Source organism: Rhipicephalus sanguineus, chromosome 6 (assembly GCF_013339695.2).
Source record: "Rhipicephalus sanguineus isolate Rsan-2018 chromosome 6, BIME_Rsan_1.4, whole genome shotgun sequence".
NCBI classification, from domain to species: Eukaryota; Metazoa; Arthropoda; class Arachnida; order Ixodida; family Ixodidae; genus Rhipicephalus; species Rhipicephalus sanguineus.
The window spans coordinates 27,135,960-27,160,386 of NC_051181.1; positions in this window are offsets into that span (position 1 = coordinate 27,135,960).

Here is a 24,427-nt window from a genome sequence, read left to right on the forward strand (position 1 = left end):
AACTCCTCGAGGGGATGACAGATGGCAGCACAAGGCGGCGCGTTTTTCAAACCGGTGTTGTAGAAATGCAGCAACGTGTACCGGCAGCTGCAAAGGTATTTTGCTCTTGTTTTGATTAGCATTTATCGGAATGTTGCGTAAATGCAACAATGTGCAGTAAAGGGTTAAAGGGACACTAAAGAGCAAAACGATTTTTCTCATATTAGTAAAGTACTCTTTCACGATACCAAAAACACCACGCTTGCTGCGAGAAGACGCTTAGTAAGCGAGAAAACGCACAAAAACAAAATGTGGGTGGCGACGCCACCTTGAAGCTTCCGCACCATTCGCCGTGACGTCACATGTTTTGACGGAGCCTACTAGGTACTACGTATAGTTCCTCATCGGCAAAAATGAAGCACATTGTCCTCTGATTGGGCGATAGACTTTACATAACAAGTTTGAGGTAATTTTGTCTAGTCCATGGCGTCAAAATACGATAAGTACACTTTGAAATCCGTGACGTCACGAGAGGAGATTTCGGCGCGAAATTTAAAAATGAGACTTTGAACTTGATTGTTTCTTTTATCAATAAACCTATGATGGCGAAATTAACGACATTAGTGTTCTCAGAGCACAATTTATCGATCTAAACCTATTCATAGTCCGTCCTGAGTGTCCCTTTAAGACACACGCAGCATAATTGCTTCGACATGAGAACTCGTATAATGCAACACTGTCGATCAATTTGTAGACCCAAGTGAGGAGCTCATTGTAAGCTACAAAAGTGCTTTCTGCAATGTTGGACTGGACTATACGGACGGTTCATTCTCAAACGCTGTACCCTCGTGGGCGCATTAGGCAGCGCACAGTGTTTCTGAATAAGCCAATTTGACAACCCTAAGAGCTTTCCCCACAAAATGTTTTCTATTTTCTACAGTCATATGCAGTGGAATTTACGCTGGTGCTACGCGACAAGAATGCTTGTCCAGGAGAGTGGACGCTATGGCCTCAACACCTGACACTGACCTCCCGTCGTCCTCTCGAACGTGCTCCTTGACGAACCACAGAAACTGGTCGCAGAATGTCAAGCACACGTCTTCCGACCACATGCCCTGCATGAAACAGAGTGGTGAATCGCATGCAAATTAAGATGCAACATACGTAAAATACACGACGAGCAAGAGATTCGTGAAAAAGAAGGCGAGATGCGAGTAATAAGTGGTAATTGATCTCCATCTTGGTGAATGACTATGCTGCTGCTGTAAATAGGTCGCACAAACACCGTGTAAACAGTATCCCTCATCTGTGTTGGATATCAGTAACGTTTTTGTGCTAGTTAGCGATCCCGGGCGACCTCACCATGGAGCTCCACAGTGTTCTCAGCAAAAAAAAGGTTGTATGGAATCGAGTTCAGAGCCTCATACAGGCGAGACGTACTTGCTCTTTGCCGCAAAACTGGCGACAAGATGTCTGAAACAAAGTGGCACATGTACTGAGCATCGTAGGCGACACCTTCAACTTGCTTGGTTTTGGCAACTTCTCTACTATTGATACTCTCATCCAAAAATCCCGATAATGAAGTAAGAAGGACAAAGAAGTGAGTTTGTGCTGTAATTTTAGCCTCAGGAATATGTACCAATTAAGGCCAAACGAAGTTTTATCTTAGTGACCAGAACAGACGCCCGCAGGGAACGCGAGCCGTGGTTGTTCCGTTGGTTAACTATAGGATAGCTCAACATGTGTTGAGCTATCCTACAGGAACAGCTTACAGGAACTCTAAGCCAAAAATGGAAAAAATGAGAGTAACTGCGGGTTTTAGTCCTAAAGACCAACTGTTACTCCCCAAAAAGACCAACTGGAACAAGATGGCTGACATGTCTCAAGTTGGGGGAGTAACCGTTTAGGGTTAGGTTGGAAGGGAGCAACAGAATGACGAACGGCAACATTTGCTCTCGGCGCGCAACCGTTGCTCTCCTGCAGGACGCACCCTGTATCGGTCGATGCATGGGCCACATTTCCTTGCGGGCTGGCGTAAGGAAACTACTTTTTGTAAACTGAACAGAGAGATACGCATGCTAATAGGGACATTTAGCTTGTACGTATACTTTTTAACCTTACCGTGCTACCGGAACACATGTTTTAGAAAAGTTTTAGCTCCCCGTATGCAAACGTCTACGTAAGTACGTAAACGGATCCCTTTACATTTGAATAAACCACGAAATGGTGATGATAACTGCACTTAAATTATATTTAATTTAAATAAGACTGCATCACTGCTGCGGCAAAATCCCGAGGGGTTTTTAACGTGTACAGTATCCCGGTATACGCAAAGGGGTGTAGAATACCGAGTTATCCGACGATGGTGTCGCCATCTTGTGACGCTTCGTGCAACCATAGTATGGGCACGTTTGTTTTCGCCTAGTGTTTTTGAGGAAAAAAACGATTGAAAAGAAAACTCATTCGTAATTATGCCGCGGCAAGGCCTTTACACCAGAAGTAGAACGCACGATGTTTCTGCAATAACAATTTTTTGCTTGCCTGGTTCATCTTGTTCCCGCTAGATGGCGCCACCTATTCAGCCTGTCGGGGTATTTATGTCAAGGCTTCTCACGTGCTTACAGCTTCGGTATTCTATTTCTAGCTCACTCTAGTGACATTCGCTGCTGAAACAAGGTGATCGCAGTTGGCGCTCGCACTTCGGCTTATTTTTACGTGGCGGCTGGAGCCTCGGTAAAGCGGGTATCGCGAGTAGCCTCGAACGAAGGTGGATTTGCGAGATAGGGCCGTATACAGGTAAAGCCAATCCGGCGAGTAGTTCACGTTCCGTAAAGGCCCACGCATGCACAGATTCCTTCCGGCAACTCGTAACACGGTAACGTAAAGCTAAAAGCCCCTAATACAAGCTAAACATTCCTAATAAAAGGCATGGTTGCACTAGAACGCCAGCACCTGAAGCTGCTGTCGTCGCAAACTTGGCATAAATATATAGCCTGAGAATGTGGCAATAAAATGCGAAGCTTCGCGAGACTCCGTATATACTTCACGACAAAGAAGCGGTTGAGAGAAGTACACAGTTGATAGACATTACATTTGCGGTTTTTTGCTGAACGGCCGTCTCCAGTACAAATCAGCGAAAGCACCGACTGCAGGGTTGCAGCAGAGATCACGCAACGAACACTTTTATCGCGATGCGCAGAAAGACTGACAGCGAGCTAATGCCGCTGCCCCCCCCCCCCCTCATCTCTACCTTGTCACTTGCTGATTTTGCTGGAGGGCAGCTATCGCAATCGGGTCCGGTAGTTTGACTTTGTGTTTAATCTCAGAGCAAACGTTATCAGCTCAAGCTGTGTTGTCTTTTCAAAGGGGAGGTGACTCTTCCGCAAAAAAAAATTATTAATATTGATATTAATAATAATAATGAAGAAAACACACCTCCGGGCACAAAAAAAAAAAGAAATTTCTGGCCTTTTAGCTAGCGCAAAAGGGAGCTCTGGCATAGCTTGTGTTTTCGCGGGAGACTCATTACCCTGACGTTTTCAGATGTTTACACTGTTACCTTCGAACCTCTTTTGAACATCACCAATGGTTCTGCACGCCTATGCTCATTTCCTTAAAGTGTCAGAACGCGCAACGACCCATCGGTACATACATAACCCCGTTTCCTTTCAAACGGGGCCGTAGCGTGTGGTGGCTTAGTGGTTGGCGTACGCGCATGAAGATTAAGGGGTCACGAGTTCGAATCCTGTGTGTTTGTTGCAAATTTTCTGAAATTTACTTCTGAGTGAGATGTCTGTTTATTGTTTGTGCATCCAAAGAAATATCTGTATAAACCTCAATATGCTCTATAAGTCCATCAAAAACGATTTTTTTGGCCCCAGAAGAAATTAAGGAGTAACGGGAAGGAGCATCCGTTGCTCCCTTGAGGAGCATCAGGAAGGAGTAACAGTTGGTCCTCAAGGAGCAAGTGGGGGGACTAACCCTTCATCCCCTGAAGGAGCAACTGAAAGGAGAGCAACGGTTCATCTCCTTGCCGTTGCTCCTTTTAGGAGAGTAATGGGAGTGGCAATGCACTTGCTCCCTCAAAGGAGGAACCCCTATACCCCCGTTGCTCTCTTTTGGCTTAGAGTGCACTACGGGGAATTGGCCACGAAGCGTGCGGTAGTAGAATTTGTGAAAAAGTTAAGTGAAAGGAATATGCGAGAAAAAATCATTTTTAGTAAAGCAAAAACGTTAGCGCTATTTCTTTTAAATATACGAAATGTTAGTTAAACGAGTCGTGGCTTCACGTGCCTCTGCCAAGCGCAGTCTTTATTTTCTTCCCTTGAGGTCACGCACTCTGCGGTTTTGTTTGCCGCCCAAAGGAAGGCGCTGCATGGTCTTGGGTCAACGCGAGCGCAATAGTCCGAGAGAGTGGCTTGCGTTCTGCGCATGCGCCCTGGCGGCTCGCAAATTTCTTGGGTGCCCAATTATAAAATTGTCTAGTGTTTCGCCGGAGTTGAGATGTACGCCTTCGACTTGTACTTTGACATACAGGGTGTGGTCAACCATGCTCGCGCGATTTTCTCTTGAGGGGCAGTTTTGTACGTCTTGTGCTTTCTCCGCAAAGTTTGCGTTGAAGCTATTGGCCTCGAGATCTTGGAGTGGCGCCCTCTCGCGTGTCACGTCAGAGCGGGGACTCCGCTCTCAGCCGCGCTGCAGCAGCCGCTGTTCCTATGTGGATCGTCTGCTTCAGGCGGGAACTTTGTCGAACGAACAGCCTCGCGATGGTCAACTAACGAATGTAACGAATGTTTTCGAGTGTAATCTTGAACTTGTTTTGGTTGCGGCCCAGTCGACAGGGCCAAGAAATCCCCCGGATGGCCGACGAGTGCGCCGATGCCACCGACCGCATTGCTGGTAAGAAAGTGAAACTATGTGTGAGTGTTCTCGCTCGTTATCTTGTTTCCGCCGTACGATACTTAGTTTGGGTGTTTCTTTCGATATTTCAGTAAGCGTGCCCTTCTTCAGCATCTACAAGTATGTAGATAAAGCTTGTGAAAGGTTGCGGTGCCTCATCGAGGGCGAGGCGGTGTACGACGCAGGCCACGTTGTTGAATGCGTTGTCGAGACCGTCAACAGAGATCGCATCACCGTCGCAGCTCTCGTCCTGCAAACAAGTGCGCAAGTGCCGCCTTGTTGCACACCCCCTGCCGACGTCCATGATCGCAGTTTGTCTCGTAATGTCTCGTAACAGCAAAAACGCCGTTTTTTTCCTCACACTGTTTTCATTTCCATGAACTAACGCTCCAGACTAGGCGACAATACTAGCTATCATTAGAAAGCGGAGAACGTAAGCTTTCTAATGCAATACAACTCATATTCATCCATTGAGCAGAGCAAGCACAGTGAGCCAGTAAACAACGACTAAAATGTCGAGTGCTTGCCACTGGAGTGGGGCCGCCACCTTAAAACGTAATTTACGAAGTAGTCACGTACGTTTAATTACGAATATTCCCTCTTGCATTCCAATATTTCCTTCGCCCTCGTTTTCATCAGGGAATTTGAAGAGGCCCACATTCGAAACGTGGTTATAGAAACTCGTGCTCTATTCGATGAATCCTAGCGCATGAGAAGAAAGCGAAGGACGTTGAGAAACAAAAACGGTTCTCGGTGCATGCATCAACACTGCCGTAAGGAAACGAACGACTCTTCGCGAAACATTGGCCGTTTCACACCATCCTAGAACGCCTACTGCAAGTACAGTTGCTAAGTGCTCACTACGCCATAATTCTTCCTTTTGCGTATCAGCCAAGGGGCCACTACACGTTCCTAAGGCAATACGCGAAACTACGCAGCTGCTCCCATTGTTGTTGCTTTTGCAGCTAATGATGATTAAATACGTCTTTACATTTTTCTCGGTTTTTCGGTCACAGATAAGATGATGATTTTTCGCTCACAATCAACGATAACGACGCCGGAATTTCTACGAAACGACCTCTTTAACGCTATCACGTTGAAATAACATTTGTGATGTTGTGCTGGCACTCTTCACTATGTTGTTCATGACTGAAATTCATGCCGCTCGCTGGTTGGCTATTACCGAATTCGGATACATTGATACCACCAATCACTATTCATAATAGTTTTCTGGGTGCCAGTGCTGCATTACTGCTAAGTTAAAGTAGATGTTCCCTAAAACCTTCCAGGCGCACTGGAAAATGCACTTAGTTCTCTTGCCCTTGTTGCTCAATACTTTCTAATCTATATTGTCTGTTCTGTAATTGCAATAGTAACGTAGCTTCCCCGCCACGGTGGTCTAGTGGTTATGGCGCTCGACTGCAGACCCGAAGGTCGTTGGATCGAATCCCGGCCGCGGCGGCTGCATTTTCGATGGGGGCGAAAATGTTTGAGGCCCGTGTACTTAGATTTAGGTGCAGGTTAAAGAACCCCAGGTGGTCTAAATTTCCGGAGCGCTCCACTACGGCGTCTCTCACAATCATATCGTGGTTTTAGGACGTTAAACCCCAGATATTATTAGTAACGTAGCTTCACAGTGCGACGGGCGCATATTTGTGATCCTTAAGGAGCAGCAATGATGATGGATGAAAGAACTTTATTGTTTGTCCGGCAGATTAACGGCCCGGGCTCAGGTCTCCCATGTCGGGACGTGAAGGCCTTGTCTCTCCGCCGCTTCACGGGCCTGCTGGAATGCCCAGAGTTGGTCGGCGAGCTTGGAGCTGCGCAGAGCGGCTTCCCACCTCGCCGAGAGAGCATCGGGATTAATACGTTTGGCTTTAGCCTCGCATTCCCAGAGCATATGCTTAAGCGTAGCTGTGTCTGTCTGGCAGACCTTACAATTGCTGGTGTTATAGATCTCGGGGTATATTCGGTGATATAACAGTGGATTAGGGTAAGTGTTCGTTTGCAGCTGTCTCCAGGTAACCGCTTGAGCTCTGCATAGATTGCCACGAGGCGGAGGGTAGCATCGCCGGGCCAAGTAAAAGGTCTTGGTCAGTTCGTTGTATCCCGTAAGTCGATCCCGGTCCGCGAACTCTTCGACAAGGCCAGCTCCTCCCGGACGGGTTGTTGCGTCGCGTGCGGCGGAGTGCACTGCCTCGTTAAGGTTGGGGAAGTGCGGGCAGACTTCGCCCATATGGGCGGGAAACCAGATCAAGGTAGCCTGAGAAACATGGCCGGCATTCGCGAGTATACGAAGGGCTTCGATCGAAATCCTACCCTTAGCGAAATTCCGTACAGCTGTGCGCGAGTCACTGAGTACTGCAGTCTGAGTGTCAGCGTCAGTTATGGCCAGAGCAATGGCCATTTCTTCAGCTACCTCCGGGTGTCGGGTCTTGACACTAGCTGCGTGCGTTGTTGTTTTCTCTGTGTTGATCACGACGATCGCGAACCCTCGTCCGTCCGGATAGCACCGCTAAATTCAATATGAAAAAGGAAAAAAAAAGGTCCTATAAACACGACCAGCCAGCGGGCGTTAAACGACTGCGAATGAGGACAGCTACATCGTTACTTTGCCTTTCTTTCGAACCGAACTAAGCCTTGATATATGTGTCAGAGAACTGACTAACCAATTTAAGTAAAGCTAATTGCACTTCCAGGAAAATGTTATGAGGGTACGGAACTGGGATCACGGTGGGTGAGCTCAGCCAATGCAGATATTGGGTGGCCCTGAAAAGGGCCTTTTGAGAAGATCTCCGGTGAAGAGGTGACGCTTCTTCACTTGCAAACGCTTGCGAGCACAGAACAAGCTGTAATGAAGGCGTCGAAGGTAACCCACCCAATGGGCGAATATATAGCGCATAGCAGCCTCAGAAACTCACCACTGACGGGGTAACCGCAGTAAGTCAGAGCTGTCTGGAGTTCACTGCCGGGCATACAGGCGCATTGCTCGAGGTCGAACTCCCTGAACACTTCCGACCAATCGTCAACAGCTTGGCAGGCCATGTCCAGCAGGTCATAGCAGTCAGAGGCTCCCCTGATCGTGCAGCACTCGAGTACGAGCGCTGCCGTCCGTGGCATAATCGGTGGCTGTCTTCGCCGTAGGCGCCGAAGCAACTCTGTCACGAGGCGAGGATCCATGCTGCTTGGTGATCAGTGAGTCGAGTGACAAACGTGCTAGTCGTCGTCTTTTTATACGCCCGTGTTGGCTGTCCCTGATTGGCGCACAATGACCATTGTACACTTGAATTCGACCCCACCCCCTTTTTTTTTCTCCCTCGTCTCCCCTTCCACCCTCTCCGCACCACCTTCTTATACTTTTCTCTGTTTCCTGAAAAGCTAGTTCGTACAAATCGTGGATTGCCTTAACTCTTTTCAACTCCAGTAACGCAGTAGTTTGCCAGAAAACATTTTCTTACGTTTCAGGGTCAAGATAAGGAACAACGTTTTCCGGTTGATGACCTCACCAACTATGAACCTTTCATATGAATTCAAGGATTCATTCATGCATATTACGTTTTCATCTTGAAATAACAGTTTTTCTATGCAGACGCAGCGTAAGTCTTGTCCGATGAATGTTTTCGTAACGCAGTTCAAAACGCCTAGTGTAGGATCTTGTACTGATTATTTGGGCCGGTAATGCTTAACAATGTAACGGCAGAATTTACGAATTTATTTATTTGCGATCTTGAAAAAAAAAACTGATGATTGGAATTCTGAGAGAATGAGCATGAATAATAATATTATGTGGGTATTAACGTGCCAAAACCACGATATGATTATGAGAGACGCCGTAGTGGAGGGCTCCGAAAATTTCGACCACCTGGGGTTCTTTAAAGCGCACCTAAATCTAAGTACACGGGCCTCAATCATTTTCGCCTCCAGAAAAATGCAGCCGCCGCGGCCGGGTCTTTCTCTCTTTTCTGCAACCTATATATTGCCCCTTTCTTTTGCAACCTTTTGCCAAACAACTTTATTTCACACAGCAAGTATAAGGGATGCACAAGACTTGCTGAGGAAGGCTGGATAAAAGCGGCGCGTAAAGCAGCCTAACTGGCCCCTACAAACACACGCAACATAACAGCAAATAGCAAGCACGACAGTTTGGAAGTTTGAAGAATAAGAGAGCGGAACAATTTGATGCTTTAAAAATTGTACATCGTGCCAGAGAAGAGCATTACTAAATATACAGCTGGGAATCAAGCGCGTTTTAGCGATATCATGCAACGGAGTGTTCGTAACATTGCTACCGTTGTGATAATGCAGAACATGTTCCAATATTTGCAAAGGTCACTCGGTGGTAAACAAATGCCAGACGCTAAGACATGCACTTCGGCATTGACAGATTGTGTATCACTGCATGGCTGTCGTTGCCTCGTTATTAGATTAGCTGTACCTGAGCTTAAGGTGTCCTTTTATTGTAGCATCCTGGTCCCACTACAAAGAGGTGCTTCCCCTAGAAAGTGAAGTCTGGCACGGTGACGCTTCAGTTGTCCGCTGAAGTTAATAGAAGTTAATAGAAAGCAGTAATAATGAAAATCTTGCATGACACGCAAATCATGAAACTGAGTAGCCTCTAGGTATTGTATGTAGAAACTAAATAATCATGTTACGGGATGGCAGTGACGACACGTACCGCATGTTTTGTTTGTGGTCACAGCGTGGCGACCTAACAGAGCGACGCCTCATGTGGCAAGCTTGCAAGTTTTTGTGAAAGAAGTGGGAATCCAGGCCCCCGTGATCATTTACCGGCGCGTGGCGGACACCGTAGGCCCAAGTAACCCAGTTTCGATTTCACCGATCTCCGCTGGGGGAGCTGTTGGGAAATATACGCGTGTATTTAGTTCTTGCCTCAATGGCAAATTTTCGGGGTTTTATTTGTCTTAAAACCGAATGCGGCGCTACAGGCGTGTGCGTCGCCGTTATCCAATTGCTGAAAACAATAGGTGATCACGTTTAATCGAGTATACGCTATGAAGTTAAACTGTAGTATAATATCACGAGATTTGATCTCGTATTTTGACCTTAAGCGGAGGTTTCTCACAGTTTTCCACGCTTCTTTCATGGTCGACCCTCTGTGACGTTCTTTGTACTTTCAGTGAATAAAAGCCACCAGAAATTTTTTTTTCATCATGCGTGAGTCAGTAATAGTGGCTGGAGGCCAGGAAAGACGCTTCCTTCTGCAGCCCATAAGTAAGCACCGGGTGGCTTTGTGGGCATGAAGGTGAAAGGTATTAAACGAAAAAAATATATGGAGGACGTTTAAAGGGACCGAGAACTGATTTTTTTCGACCTGTTCTATTACGGCCCGACAGAAAGCTCACCCTTCGCAGTTTTTGTAGCTGCAGTAGTTAATCCCAAAAGCACGTAGTCATTTTACAAGCAGTATTTTTCGACCTGAAAGGCTCAGAAAGGGAAAATAGACAACCACCCATATGTAGCACAAAGTTACAAAAAAAATCCAAACGGATTTCTCAGAAAAAAAGCCTCTTAGTTGTCGAAAAATTCGTCCTGGTCCGGGGTGGCTTTGTGGCCTTGTGGCGTTGTGCTACAAATGGGTGGTCGTCTATTTTCTCTTTCCTAACCCTTCCGCCTCCTTGCGGGATTCCGCAGAACTGATTTTCAAGACCTGAAAGGCTCTGGCCACGGATGCACCTTTCGTCCAGCAGCGCTGAGAATTGGTAGCGATGCCACCAGCCCTTCTCGCGATTTGTGAAAGCTGTCGATGTTCTGCTTTCGCAGGAGTTCCTGTAACTATGCTTAACCACCTTTATTTAGAGCTTTTCAACTATCTTGGAAGACAACTAGCTCTTACATTGAGATGATGTGGCACATTATACACCTTCTCTGCATTTGTACCTCCTTGTGTGCGCATTCGTCACAGGTTGCGTGCGCCCTTGTCATGGGTTGCTTGTCCCGGCGTCGTTACTCTCTCGATGCACGAACCAAGCCATGTCCTCGAAAACGTCACTACGCGTATGCGCGGCCGCGCCGAATAGCAGCACGCGTCATATCTGAGACGAAGGGTAGGTAGCAAAACCATGCCACTCCAAAATCTTAGCGACCTGGAAACTGCGTACACAGTTGCATGAGCTCGCTGAAAAGGTGCTCAAGAGGCGCTGACGAGCATGGGATCATTATGTCACGCGAAGGCAGCGCCACTTTACTGCGTACTACTAACGCTGGCCTATATGTACTATATCTACATTTTATTGCGATAGCAATTATATGGATAGTCTCGGCTGGTTTTTGTCCGTCCCCGTCATTCACCGTATATGTATATTTATGCAGTAACACTTTCTGATATAAGGAAACAAAAAATATTGCAATATTAACAAAAGATCGTCCACCGCGCGGAGCAATCAACGGTCCCGTGGCCGGGTTCAACAGATAGTTCATGTTTTTGCCGACAGAGGCGCCGCAGGTCATTTTTCGCGAATTTCAATTGAGACATAAAAATTTAAATCCACCTCTCACGAAAAAAAAAACAGGGTTTGTTAGAGTCAATGTGACGGACAATCTTCCCATCAGTGGTGTCATCTCATTTCATGTTCTGGGCAGTTGTCGGTAACTTTAAGCTTCGCCTTTAAGAGTTCAACGCGATAGCGATATCCGCCCGCACACACACAGTGGACAGTTATAGTTTAGCGTTAACGTGATAGCGGAAGTTCAAGGGAATGGCGTTACCGTGCCGCAAGCGTCCGTTGCGGAGAGCCCGTTTTAGTATAGCGGGATAGCGTTTACATGCCTAAGCTTAAGGTCCCTGCATTTTTTAAAAGTAGCGACAACTACACGCGCGCCATCTCGAGGGGCCCAAGGAGCAGCGATAGCAGACGACGCGCCGATCGATCCCGTGCATATTGCTGACGCATGAAACCGAACTGGGTGCTGGCTTGAACCGTTAAGTTATTAACATTTGTAGCCTAAGATGCTCATCAATTATCAGACTACAGGGACAATAACATTAACGAGCATGGAGCACGTTAAATGTTGAAAAAAACATGGCTGATCCCTCCGTCATAGGAATCGGTATAACACGAAAGTGAAACGTGTCTTCACAGAAGTAGTGCTTATGATACATGAGAGCTTGTACAATGTCTATTCGTGTTTGGCAGCTATAGCACCGTTTGACGTGGATGCGCCCATGTTGACAGCATGTCTCTATCGCGACGACTAACGCCCATGATCATGATTAAACCGTTGAGGTAGCTGACGGTGTGAACATATATTTGGACACAGCGAATCGTGAATCCCGCGTAAGGATGATATCAACAAGCTCATAATCAACATTGGTACCCGGTATGCACTTCTTCAAAGCGTCGTCAATTAAGGAGAGAAACGGCACGGTGTGCGCTTTCTAGTAATGGGTAGCCGACGCCTGTGCTCATGCATACATAACACACACTGCACTTCAGCAACGCGGGAGGTAGAGGTTCGTAGCCTGAGCCGCAAACGCGTGCGTCCCGCTGGCCTCTGTCTCGCAGGCGCTGCTCTCGCTCCACTAAGGCACGACATTCGCCCGTCGAAATCGCGTCCTTTCTGCAACGCATATTGCAGCAGTTTTGTTAGTCGGTGCTCTCGCAATTGAATCAGTCGGCGGCAGAGAAATCCCGTTCGTGCACGTGGAAGCTGCACTACTCCGATGAGCCGACGCACGCTAACACGAATCCAAAGGCAAAGAACGTAACTGCATCAAGGGTGCCTCGGCGACGCCAGCGCGGCCAGTCTACCTCTCTGGTATCGAGACGCTTTAACCATGACCTCCGATATCACGTGCAATCTCGGAGTAAGCGCTAGTAAGTGTCGATCGTGAAGCATTACTTCTTGTCACCTCTCACAGACGGCGGCACCGCCCCGCTCCGCCCGCCGCGAAAGAGAAGGTGTGAAAGATATAAGGCGCGTTCGCGCCGTACCTAGCATCTCCCGAGTTGGCTTAGTCGGTAGAGCGTCGGGCGCTTGCCGTCGTGGCCGCAACGTCGTGGGTTCGATTTCCAGCGGGGTATCTTTTTCTTGGTTTTTTTCTTTCTCACCCGTGGCGTCCGTTTTATCAACGTCATATCCGTGACGGATGTACTTGGTGGACCCCGGCATAAAACACTTTCGTGTTAAAAAAAAAAACGTATGCGTTTCCAAAGCAGGTTCCGAGCGCGTTCCCCGCAGCAGCTGCCATGCAGGGTATTTATTTTTTTTTTTCGTTGTATATTTTGACATTCAGTGTAACTTGAAGTACGGGTGGTATTTTGGCGAGCTAAAAGTGCTCGTTTTCTAGTTCGAATAAAATAGGCAGGTGGTGAGCGTACGGCTACTTTCGGAAACTTCATCGGGCACCTGGCGCTCTTGTAGTGCGTAGAGCAAAATACGCGCTATGATTGGTTTGACTGTGTTTGTCGGCGTTCGGAAGTCTTCCCAAAGTTAAATGGCACTTTTAGCTAAGCTTATTTTGTTTGTACTCTAAGAGGTTTACTTAGGAGAGGGGGGGTATTCCACAAATACAGTCGCACTGCATTTGAGGAATATCAGCCGCTTGAGTACCTTTCAAGATCTAGGAAATAAAACCTGCCCGCTAGTGTCTCGCCCATTTTAATGTTTAACTGTTTACGACGTGAATTTATGCAAAGGCGTTCCTCCTTTTACTACCCCCGTCGCCGCCGTGTCCCGCAGATATAAAGGTATGTTGCAATGTTATCCCGTACAATTTCAAATAAATTCGTGGTATGCATACAGCTACACACACTAAAACCAGACTACTACCAGAAAAGCTCAGTTATGTGTCTTCGTGTAGAGATGCAAGAGAATAAAAGAGCACTTATTGAAAAACTGGGTTTTATTGCATGACTTCATAAACAAATTTTTTCTTTGCAAGTTTTCTCATGAGCACTGATCCCCCTTCATTCACTTGCAGGGTGGCTTCCTTTCCTTCTGTCTTGGCAGATTAGCAAAGGCGCTCGGGGCAGCAATAAAGCCTAGTTCAGTGTAGCCCTGGCTACCCTGAACCAAATTGTAAGTCACAATCTTGACAACCGCACAGAAACCGATCTCATTCAGCTCCACCTGAGCAATGCCTTCGACACCCTCAACATTTCCCTGTTGCTGGACAAGGTGAAGGAATAAGGAATTCACGGATGCCTGCTCAGGTGGCTGGCCAACTTTCTGATCGGGCGCCGCCAACGTGTCGTATATCGTGGCGCCCACTCTAAGAGGATACCTGTGCCCTCAGGTGTGCCTCAGGGTTCTGTCCTTGGGCCGAACCTCTTCCTGATACACGTCAACGACATGCCCCAGGACAACCGTTTCCCTCTTGTGCCGTACGCGGACGACGTATACGTCCGTCCTTGCCCCTATCCTTCTTTCTACCACAAGTCAGGATCTCCAGGAGTACTTAATGGTGATCGACTCCTGGATCGTTTCAAACCACCTGAAGCTGTCCCCCGCTAAAAGCAGTGTGTGGCGAAGCATTTGGTACTGTTCAACGGTTGCGTTCTCCAGCGGCTCCTAGTGGGTCGTCCTCTTACAAACGCCGCTCGCTCTCGGAGCCCGTGCTTTGGCCTTGACTGTCGCCATAGCGAATTGTCGCCGAGTCCCGTCCAATAAACCGCTTAACAAATTGTGGAGGTGCTGTGCTCCCATTCGATGCCTCTGGAGCTTCGATCCCGTACCCTACCAGCTACCATGCCTCGAGACGCCGCCCAGCAGACGCCTCCGCCCACACCGACCTCATGTCCCGGTGTCCCTCGTATCCGCGACCCCCCAGTCTTCACTGGCGCAGATGGGACCGACGTGGAGGACTGGCTCGCGATCTATGAACGTGTGAGTGTCCCCAACAAATAGGACGAGGCAGGCAAATTGACCAACTTGGTTTTCTACCTCGCGGGTGTGGCCGGCCTGTGGCACAACAACCACGCATCCGATTTTACGACGTGGTCCGACTTCAAGATCGCCATTATCAACGTGTTTGGCCGCCCTGCCGTTCGTAAGCTGCAGGCCGAACAGCGTTTGCGAGAACGAGCGCAGCAGGCCGAAGACATCCTCGATTTGTGTAAGAAAGCCGACGCCACCATGTCGGAATCTGACAAGATGAGGCACATTATGAAAGGCATCGACGACGATGCCTTCACGATCCTGCTCGCCAAAAACCCCAGCACAGTGGCCGAGGTCATCACGCTCTGCCAGAGCTACGAGGAGCTGCGCCGGCAGCGGTCGATGACCCGTCGCTCTCCATCCCGCGACGCCGAGCTCGCTGGCTTGTCGACCATATCCGACCACTCCGCCTGGCTCGCAGAGGTGAAGTCATTCGTGCGCGAGGAAATCGCGCGCCAGTTCTCTCTGCTGGACTTTGCTCAACCTCACTACGTTCAACAGCCGTCAACCACTCTTCTCCCTCCCCTCCGTCGAGCGATTGAGCAGGAAATCGCGGAGGTCATGCCTGAGTACCACCAGCACCATCCGGCTCCTGCACCACTCAGTTACGCCCAAGTTGTCGCCAGGACGTCCCCAGTAATACCTACGGCAGCCCCACACAGTTACGCCGAAGCCGCCGCTAGACATCAGTCCTTCGAAGCGGCTGTGCCGGCTACATACGCCGACGTCATGCAGAGGCCACGACTGCAGCCCACGATGCCGTCATATCAGTCGCCACCCCGTCAATCACGTCCTGCGCCATGGGCGGGCCCTGCTCCAGCAAACCGATGGCGCACACCTGACAACCGCCCCATATGCTTCGCATGCGGTTACGCCGGCCACGTGGCGCGTTATTGCAATCGCGTCCAGCCGCCTCAAGTCGTGTCGCCCGACACCAGCCAGTCAAACCGCACATTTTACGCCCCACCCAAGCCTCTGTCACCGACGTCACGCCAAGCTCCATCTACTCGGCGCTCTCCGTCTCCACGACGTCGCTCACTGTTGCCGATGCGCCCACGTCCGGTCGCACGCGACCAGGAAAACTAGTCGTCGCAGTCCAGGAGGCAAGGGCTGCGGCGCTATCGAACTGCGAAAGCCCTCAGCGAAGCCCATCGAACGTGATAGACGTGTGTGTCGACGGTGTTCCCGCATCTGCCCTTGTCGACACTGGAGCCGCCGTATCCGTTATGGACCAAAAATTGAGCCGATTACTGCGAAAAGTAAGGACGCCACTTTCTGGGATGTCTCTCCGTACAGCCAGCTCCCAGAGTATTCATCCTACAGCAATATGCACAGCTCGCGTCGTCATTCGGGACGTTCTGTACGACGTCGAGTTCATTATAATTGCTGCCTGCTCTCACGACGTCATCCTGGGATGGGATTTTCTCTCTCGCCACGACGCCGTAATTCACTGTGCACAAGCAGAAATCGAACTCTCCCCGTTCTCAGATCTGACGCCGGCCGACACTTCATCGGTATCGAGCAAGATCCTCGTCAAAGACGATACCAAAGTGCCTCTAAACTCGTCGACGGCTGTGTCAGTCGGCTGCGCCGGTCTCTCCGACACCATTGCACTCCTTTCGCCATCTGACCACGTTTGCACAAGGAGAGGCTTGCTAGTACCTTTCGCGACTGTCCAGGTCGGTCAGGGCATTACCGCTATTTTTGTTCACAACCCATCTCCATACATTGTTACGTTGGTGCGAGGGGAATGTCTTGGCAGAGTGGAACCCCTCGAAGACGCACAAGTTATGGACGCACCCGATGACACGCACTGTCCCAGTTCCGGTACGCTCAGTGCTGTTTCCGCGTCCGATTCGTTACCTGCTGATGTGTTTAGGTCCTCCATTGCTGACAACCTCACATCGGTCCAGCGTTCCCAACTTCCTTGCCTGCTGGAAGAATTTCGTTCTTCTTTCGATGTCGGGCTAACTTCTCTCGGCCGCACTTCCACCGCTACGCATCGCATTGACACCGGCGCCCAACCACCACTGCGGCAACGTCCATATCGCGTGTCTCTCGCAGAACGGCAGGTCATTAATGAGCAAGTCGACGATATGCTTCGACGCGACGTTATTAATAAACCGCTTAACAATAAACCCGTCCAATAAACCGCTTAACAAGTGTAATGAAGTTCTCGAGTGCTCGCCTGCCTGCGAAGCCCTCATACTCTATGCGCCGTATCCCTCTTCCCACGAAGGATTCCCTGAAAATATTAGGTGTCACGTTCACCAGCACTTTGGACATCAGCCTCTAGGTTGCAAGCGTCGTTGCCTGGTACCGCCGCGTCCTTGGATTCGTGTCCAGAGTCTCTAAACCATGCGGCCCCGCAAAATTTGCCCTTCTGTACACATCACTCGTGCTGCCTATCCTTGAATGTGGCTGCGCCCTATGGTCACCCAACCAGCATCACCTTATCGCCCGCATCGAAAGCGTACAAAGAAGAGCCTCGCGCACCACCTACGCACGCTCCGCCGGCGGATTACGCTACCCGCCTGAAGATGGCCAAGTGGCGTCCTCTGCAACGACGTCGTGCTCTGACCCAAATGCGCCTGCTCTGTCGTCTACTCGACGGCTCCCTGACGGACACCCCCTTATTGTCAGCAGTACGTGTGGATAAACGCTCGGGTCAGCCGGAGCCTCTGCATACACGCACTAAGCGTCACGGTTCCTCCGCCATCCCAGCCGCAGTGCGCGAGTTCCTCACTCTTCCCATGAGTGTCCGCGCACCTCCCCCTCGCACCAGCCAAGACTCCAAACATGTCTGCCCTCTGTACAGTCGGCATTTGTCCAGCGACTCGTCATTAGAGTCACTGGAAAATTTCAGAGTAGCGCAAGGGTATACGCTGCACGCGGGCAACATTGGGCGGCGCCGGCCCAATGTTGTCCAGACCGATATTTCCAATGTCCAGACCGTCCGGCGCGTTGCTATATCGTGTGTTCACAAGTGACCGATATTTTCGCCTCGATGCCGTGTTACGCTCGGCGGAACTGCAATATGTGTGTGTTTGTTCAAGAGGATATTAGAAGTGATTTCCAGTCACCGACAGTCATTATTCGACTGCGCGGTAAGCGGTGTAACTAACGAAACGTGCGGCGAATGTTGCCATGTGCTCGCGAACTCTCTTCATGGCTTCATCGGTCTCTTCGTGTGACGGCCGGGTGTGTTCGCTAGGTCCAGAGCTGTAAACATAGTTGCATTAGTACAGTGACTTTGTGCGAGATGCGATAAATGTAAAAAACATGGCTGATCCCTCCGTCATAGGAATCGGTATAACACGAAAGTGAAACGTGTCTTCACAGAAGTAGTGCTTATGATACATGAGAGCTTGTACAATGTCTATTCGTGTTTGGCAGCTATAGCACCGTTTGACGTGGATGCGCCCATGTTGACAGCATGTCTCTATCGCGACGACTAACGCCCATGATCATGATTAAACCGTTGAGGTAGCTGACGGTGTGAACATATATTTGGACACAGCGAATCGTGAATCCCGCGTAAGGATGATATCAACAAGCTCATAATCAACATTGGTACCCGGTATGCACTTCTTCAAAGCGTCGTCAATTAAGGAGAGAAACGGCACGGTGTGCGCTTTCTAGTAATGGGTAGCCGACGCCTGTGCTCATGCATACATAACACACACTGCACTTCAGCAACGCGGGAGGTAGAGGTTCGTAGCCTGAGCCGCAAACGCGTGCGTCCCGCTGGCCTCTGTCTCGCAGGCGCTGCTCTCGCTCCACTAAGGCACGACATTCGCCCGTCGAAATCGCGTCCTTTCTGCAACGCATATTGCAGCAGTTTTGTTAGTCGGTGCTCTCGCAATTGAATCAGTCGGCGGCAGAGAAATCCCGTTCGTGCACGTGGAAGCTGCACTACTCCGATGAGCCGACGCACGCTAACACGAATCCAAAGGCAAAGAACGTAACTGCGTCAAGGGTGCCTCGGCGACGCCAGCGCGGCCAGTCTACCTCTCTGGTATCGAGACGCTTTAACCATGACCTCCGATATCACGTGCAATCTCGGAGTAAGCGCTAGTAAGTGTCGATCGTGAAGCATTACTTCTTGTCACCTCTCACAGACGGCGGCACCGCCCCGCTCCGCCCGCCGCGAAAGAGAAGGTGTGAAAGATATAAGGCGCGTTCGCGCCGTACCTAGCATCTCCCGAGTTGGCTTAGTCGGTAGAGCGTCGGGCGCTTGCCGTCGTGGCCGCAACGTCGTGGGTTCGATTTCCAGCGGGGTATCTTTTTCTTGGTTTTTTTCTTTCTCACCCGTGGCGTCCGTTTTATCAACGTCATATCCGTGACGGATGTACTTGGTGGACCCCGGCATAAAACACTTTCGTGTTAATAACTATAGACTACGAACCAAAAGCGAAAATTTTTACGTTGCAGATTTATTTACACCGATCTTCTAGTTAAGCCTAGGGACGTTAGCGATCTCAAAAATTAAGCCAAGTTATGCGTAATCCTTGGTCGTCGAAGCTACCTGAAGGCAAGCGAAGCCATTTTACAGTCATTTGCTACGAAAGAAGTGGATCCGTCCTCATCAACGCGAAATTCAGTTCGAAGCGGGCGTCCAAACCCGCCGCCATGTTTGCGACGCCGCCGCCGACATAGGAATTCTTGCGAAAGAAGCAGTTTAACGCACTCGCGTTTAAAGCGGAAACGAGGGGTTGAGAAATGAGTGCCCGAAGAGGGAACACTAGGTCAGCGTACCTCTTCACGCGTTAAAAAAAAACGTGTACCTCCCGCGTTGTTGGCAGTCGCTGTTTCCACTCGAACACTAGGCTCCCTATCCTTAAGCCCAATTAGCTATGGTTATCTAGAGAAATTCAAGGAGCCCATGCTGAGGGAAGAGGTGCAGGGGGAGGGAATAGAAAGCATGGGACGCTACCCCCCAACAATTATATTAAAGCAGTATACTGTTGACAGGATTCTTCAAAAGGGAGATAGGAAAACGAAGGAAGTTGGGCGAAACTTACTAAGCCGGACGAATCAGCGGAATTTGCCTCGATCCTTTCTTAGAACGGCGTGGAACAGCGCACCAACGTAGCAAAAAAAAGAAGGACAGACTTGACAAAGAGTGCTCATTTCTAACTGGTGGTACTCAGTGCATTTTCTGCTCTGCCTTTTTTTTTGCGTTACACGCCGCCATGAACCGAACGGAACTCTCGGAAGTTTCTACTCCTTCCGCTACCTTTCATAGAAGTTGGGTGCCATCTCTCTCTCTAAGCTGTCAATGACGATAACATGCTTGTAGACTTCGCTTTACCAAAAGGTTTCAACAGGACTGTTTGCCGGCTGAATAATATAGAAAGCCTCGTAAAAAAAGAGGCAAAAAATCTTAGTGTGTGAAATGCATTCATAAGCTACCAGGAGAGCATTAGTTACTAGTCTTTCACTGAGTTGAAATCTCTACCAGGAGTCACAGCAAAGAGGAAAAGGTACATTACGCCCTGTTTTTTTTTGTTGTTGTTTTTGCTACTTCTAGAACTACAAGAGAATTTTGGGACCTCACAAGGTGTACTTTGGGCATTTACATACGGAAACCTTGCATATGATGCAAAAATAAAATTATGGTAACACCAACAGCAGAAATTATTCACAGTGAAATGACTCCATCAATGACAAATTCATGGAGCTCATGTTTGCATGGAATGTAAATGAATATTTGAGGCCAGCATTTCCTCGAATGGCTAGCCGAGGTTTACAATAGGTGTGTTTTGTTCTAAAGCGTGGAGGCCTTATAAAAAACGTAGAAGAAATAAGGTTCATCCATATTTCCTTCACTGTGAGCAAGGTTTCCCTGAAAGCGCCGTAATGTATGTACTCTGATCGGGATTGTTGTAGCTTCGACTTCGCTTTGCTTTTTTCTTTTCAAATTAAAGCTTCTATTCACACATTCCAAGCAGGGGATCCAGTGAAATTATTTAGGACATCGCATCGATATTTTCGGCATCTATTCGGCGGAATAGCTGTAGCATTGAGACGTAGCGAATGATGTTGGATTATTTTAGTTTTTATTAAAATTTCACTGACCCCAAAAAAGTATGTGAGCAGAAAGTTCTAATCTAGCACTGCAGCAATCCATATCGCACTCAGTATAACGCACGGCAGTGTTCACGAGACCCAAATATTTTTAGTTGAATCATCCCACTCCTTTGTTTGAATAAGGTTTAGCCTCTCTACGCTTGCTTTGCCGAAGCCGTCGCAACAGAGGTGAAAGCGCTGGCCATGCAGGAACAGCGCTTGCGGAAATCACGTTTTCCTTTATTTTTCGTGCGTTATTCTTATAACCCAATCCAAACGTTTACATATATGAAACACGCGTGCCAGGGGTCCTGTGACAGGCTGGGCGTTTTTATCACAGTTGTAAAACCTGGAATTAAAAACAAATGCTAAATGCAGCACTCGTGCACGGGTTCCGAAATAAACGTCCCCGGAATAAATGTCCCCGGAAGATACGTCCCCTGAATACACGTCCCCGGAAAAAATGTCCCCATTTGCGCTGTCAGAAAAAACGTCCCCAGTCCGGGGCCCCTTAAACATTGCGGCATCAAGTCGGCAATTCTTTATTTCTCATTGCAAAAAACAAAAAGTATCCGCGCGCAGATTGCAGTTTACTCATATTTAATGTGCAAGAAATATATATCTGTATTATTTCCACGGCGCAAAAGGCGAGAATACAGACGGGGCGCAATAATAACAGACCAACTGGCATTATCGCCAGCAGCGGAGCGAAATGTACCCACCGAATCCTATGAGCCTCAGGGATCTTGTTATTCCGGCACCTTGGACTATGGCCGCGTGCAACCGTCCAGAGCACTTCCTTTGCTACGATACTGGCCCAGAGACTTAAAACAGACTGCTTGTATCTGCCAGCGCAACGTGCTTGAAATTATCAGCCGAGAGCACCTGGTTTATTGGCGGAAACTTCGATCTCGCTCCCAAGGCATGTCTGCAGCTATACATTTTTCTTGTAACGCTAGGTGAGGGCGCTGTGTCAATTGCTTATGCCTTCTTGACAAGGAAAAACCAGGAATCGTACGACGATCTGTTCAGCTCACTGCGTGACCAGTGCGAAGTCCTTGGACTGACTTTGTATCCGGATGTCATTATCTACGACTTTGAAAAGGCGATCATGAATGCTGTAAAAGCCGACTTTGGAGAAGACGTATCGATAAAGGCGTGCTTCTTCCATCTATGCCAGAACACCTGGCGAAAAATTCAACAGCTCGGGTTTACCTCCCTTAATTTGTAACGTAATTTGTAATGATTTCTTCCTGTTGCCTTCCTTGCTACTTCAACTTTTAAAACGACCTCTACTTTTGAAAACGGAGAATCAACGCTCGACCAAAGTTGTAAAGCGATTGTCCAACCACGTGGCACACTTATATTGAATGACACATTGCACATTCTGTGGTGTTACATGTGACATTCTGTTTTGTAAAAAAAATATATTATGATTTACTGTATCTTGTTGGCGAAAAATATCGTCTGCGATCGGTAATTATGTGTATGGCTGCGCTTCTATAACCACGAAGCCCGCACTAAATCTCTGCGGTACATACCTCTATCAAAACACCACAGCCTGCCAAACCATTCCTTTGGTAAATTATTGGCCACACTCTTAGACGTTATCTTTGAGTTGAAGTGATGACTGTACGTCGCCTACCGGTTAAGCACAATTGGAAATCTACAAATGAGAACATTAGAATTCTTGCAGTGATGAAACCCTTGTCAACCATGTAACCATGTTCACTTGTAAACTGTGGCACAGAATGTACAGCTGTAACCGGACAACAGAAATATCTCTGGTGCTCGCAGTTCTAGCCTGTGCACCGCTTCTCATGCTTCGCTGGTAACAGACGACAATGACCGACAACGTTCACGAACACACCACACATTTTAGGCGCGCGTTCTTGAATGTTGTCGGTCATTTTCGTCTGTTACCTGCGAAGCCGCAGAAACGGTGTACCTTCTAGAACTATCGCGAGCATTAGTGATAAATCTGGAATGTGCGATCCCTCATGCGCAAAACGCGACGTCTTTTACTGCTCGCCGCTATGGTGAAATCCATGTTGATACCAATTTCTGGGATCCTACGTGCGAAAACTACGATATGATTAAGGTGTATGCCGTAGTGTAGAGCTGCTTGTAATTTCGACAGCGTCAGATTATTCACGCTCATCTGCATCGCACAGAACGCGGACCTCTAACATTTCGTGTCCACCGAATTACATCCGCTATGACCTGTATCGAACCCGGGTATTTCGAGTTGACAGGCGGGCGTTGTAAACACTGCGCCACCAAGGCGCGCGGTCGTTACACCATGAGCGTGATTGCTTTTTTTTTTTTTTACGGTGTACAGGTTTGCCCGACAAAGGCTTCTAACTTCACAGGCTTGAGTTCGGCGTTCTCCACTGTCGCAGACATGTGCCATTATAATAGAGCACTAGTTTATTGATCAATGGTTTTATTTTGTCTCTCATATACAATATGAAGTCCAGCACGTGGAACATCAAGCAAATCATAACGTCGCTCACGCGCGAAATATGTTTGTACGTTGCAAAATAATAGTGTTGGACATGCGCAATCCCTTAATACGCCAACATATATGCGAACCGTAATTACTGAAAGGGGCAATTAATTAGGAATGTACGTATGCGTGCTCATGCCGGTATTTTTACTCATTTGTAACTTTTCTTGCTTTTTAATGAATGTTGAGGTTCTTTGACGGCACCTATGTCATTAGAGCTCTTTCCAGGACCTATAAATTCGTATGCGTTACAGAAAGTGTGTACAAGCCGTAACAATAAGACAAACCGCCGCCTAAATTTTCTACATGACGTACAATTGCGCCTCTGTTATCACCGCTTCGAGCAAAGCTTTCAATATGACGAATATGACACTTTGAATGCACTGTACCAGCATTCCCTACGTTTTTTCGCAATAACCCTTAGCGGGAACTGACGCTTATATTCTCTTGCTTTTAACGCATACCGGAGGGCAGCAGCAATTATTTGAAGAACCCGTACTTATATGGCTTTTAGATCGCAAAAGAAGTTTTGTACGAGGCCGGCGCAAATTTCGGGTTTTACACGTTTGGGGTATTCTTAAATATCTTCAATGTGGAATATTCCACTCTCTTTCGCATATATTTATTTCCAGAGCAAAAAAAGAAGAAAAAAACGCCAGCCGAAACGGGAAAACAGTTTTTCGAAGGAAAGCTCACGTTTCGGAAAGATTACGCGTTCGTTTTTCCCAGTGAAAAGAATATTGTAGATTGTCACGTTTTATGTTTTTTTATGAGACACCAATATTTTACAAGAAAATATGCCATTCCCTTGTGCGCTGAACTTAGCAGCTCGGTTACTATTTGAGGTGAAATGCACTGTATTCTTGCAGATAACATGATGAAAGCTTAATTCTTCATTCATTCGTTGATTCCCATATGAGTGTTTGTTTTAGCACATCTGTATGTTTTTTCAGTAGGGTGTATTGAAGCGCCAGTTGGTGCATGATACTTGGGGGTGGGGGGGGACTCCCCCCCCTCCCCTCCTCCAACGCTCCCCAAACTTCTGAAGATTCATTACACAGGTTCTCGTGG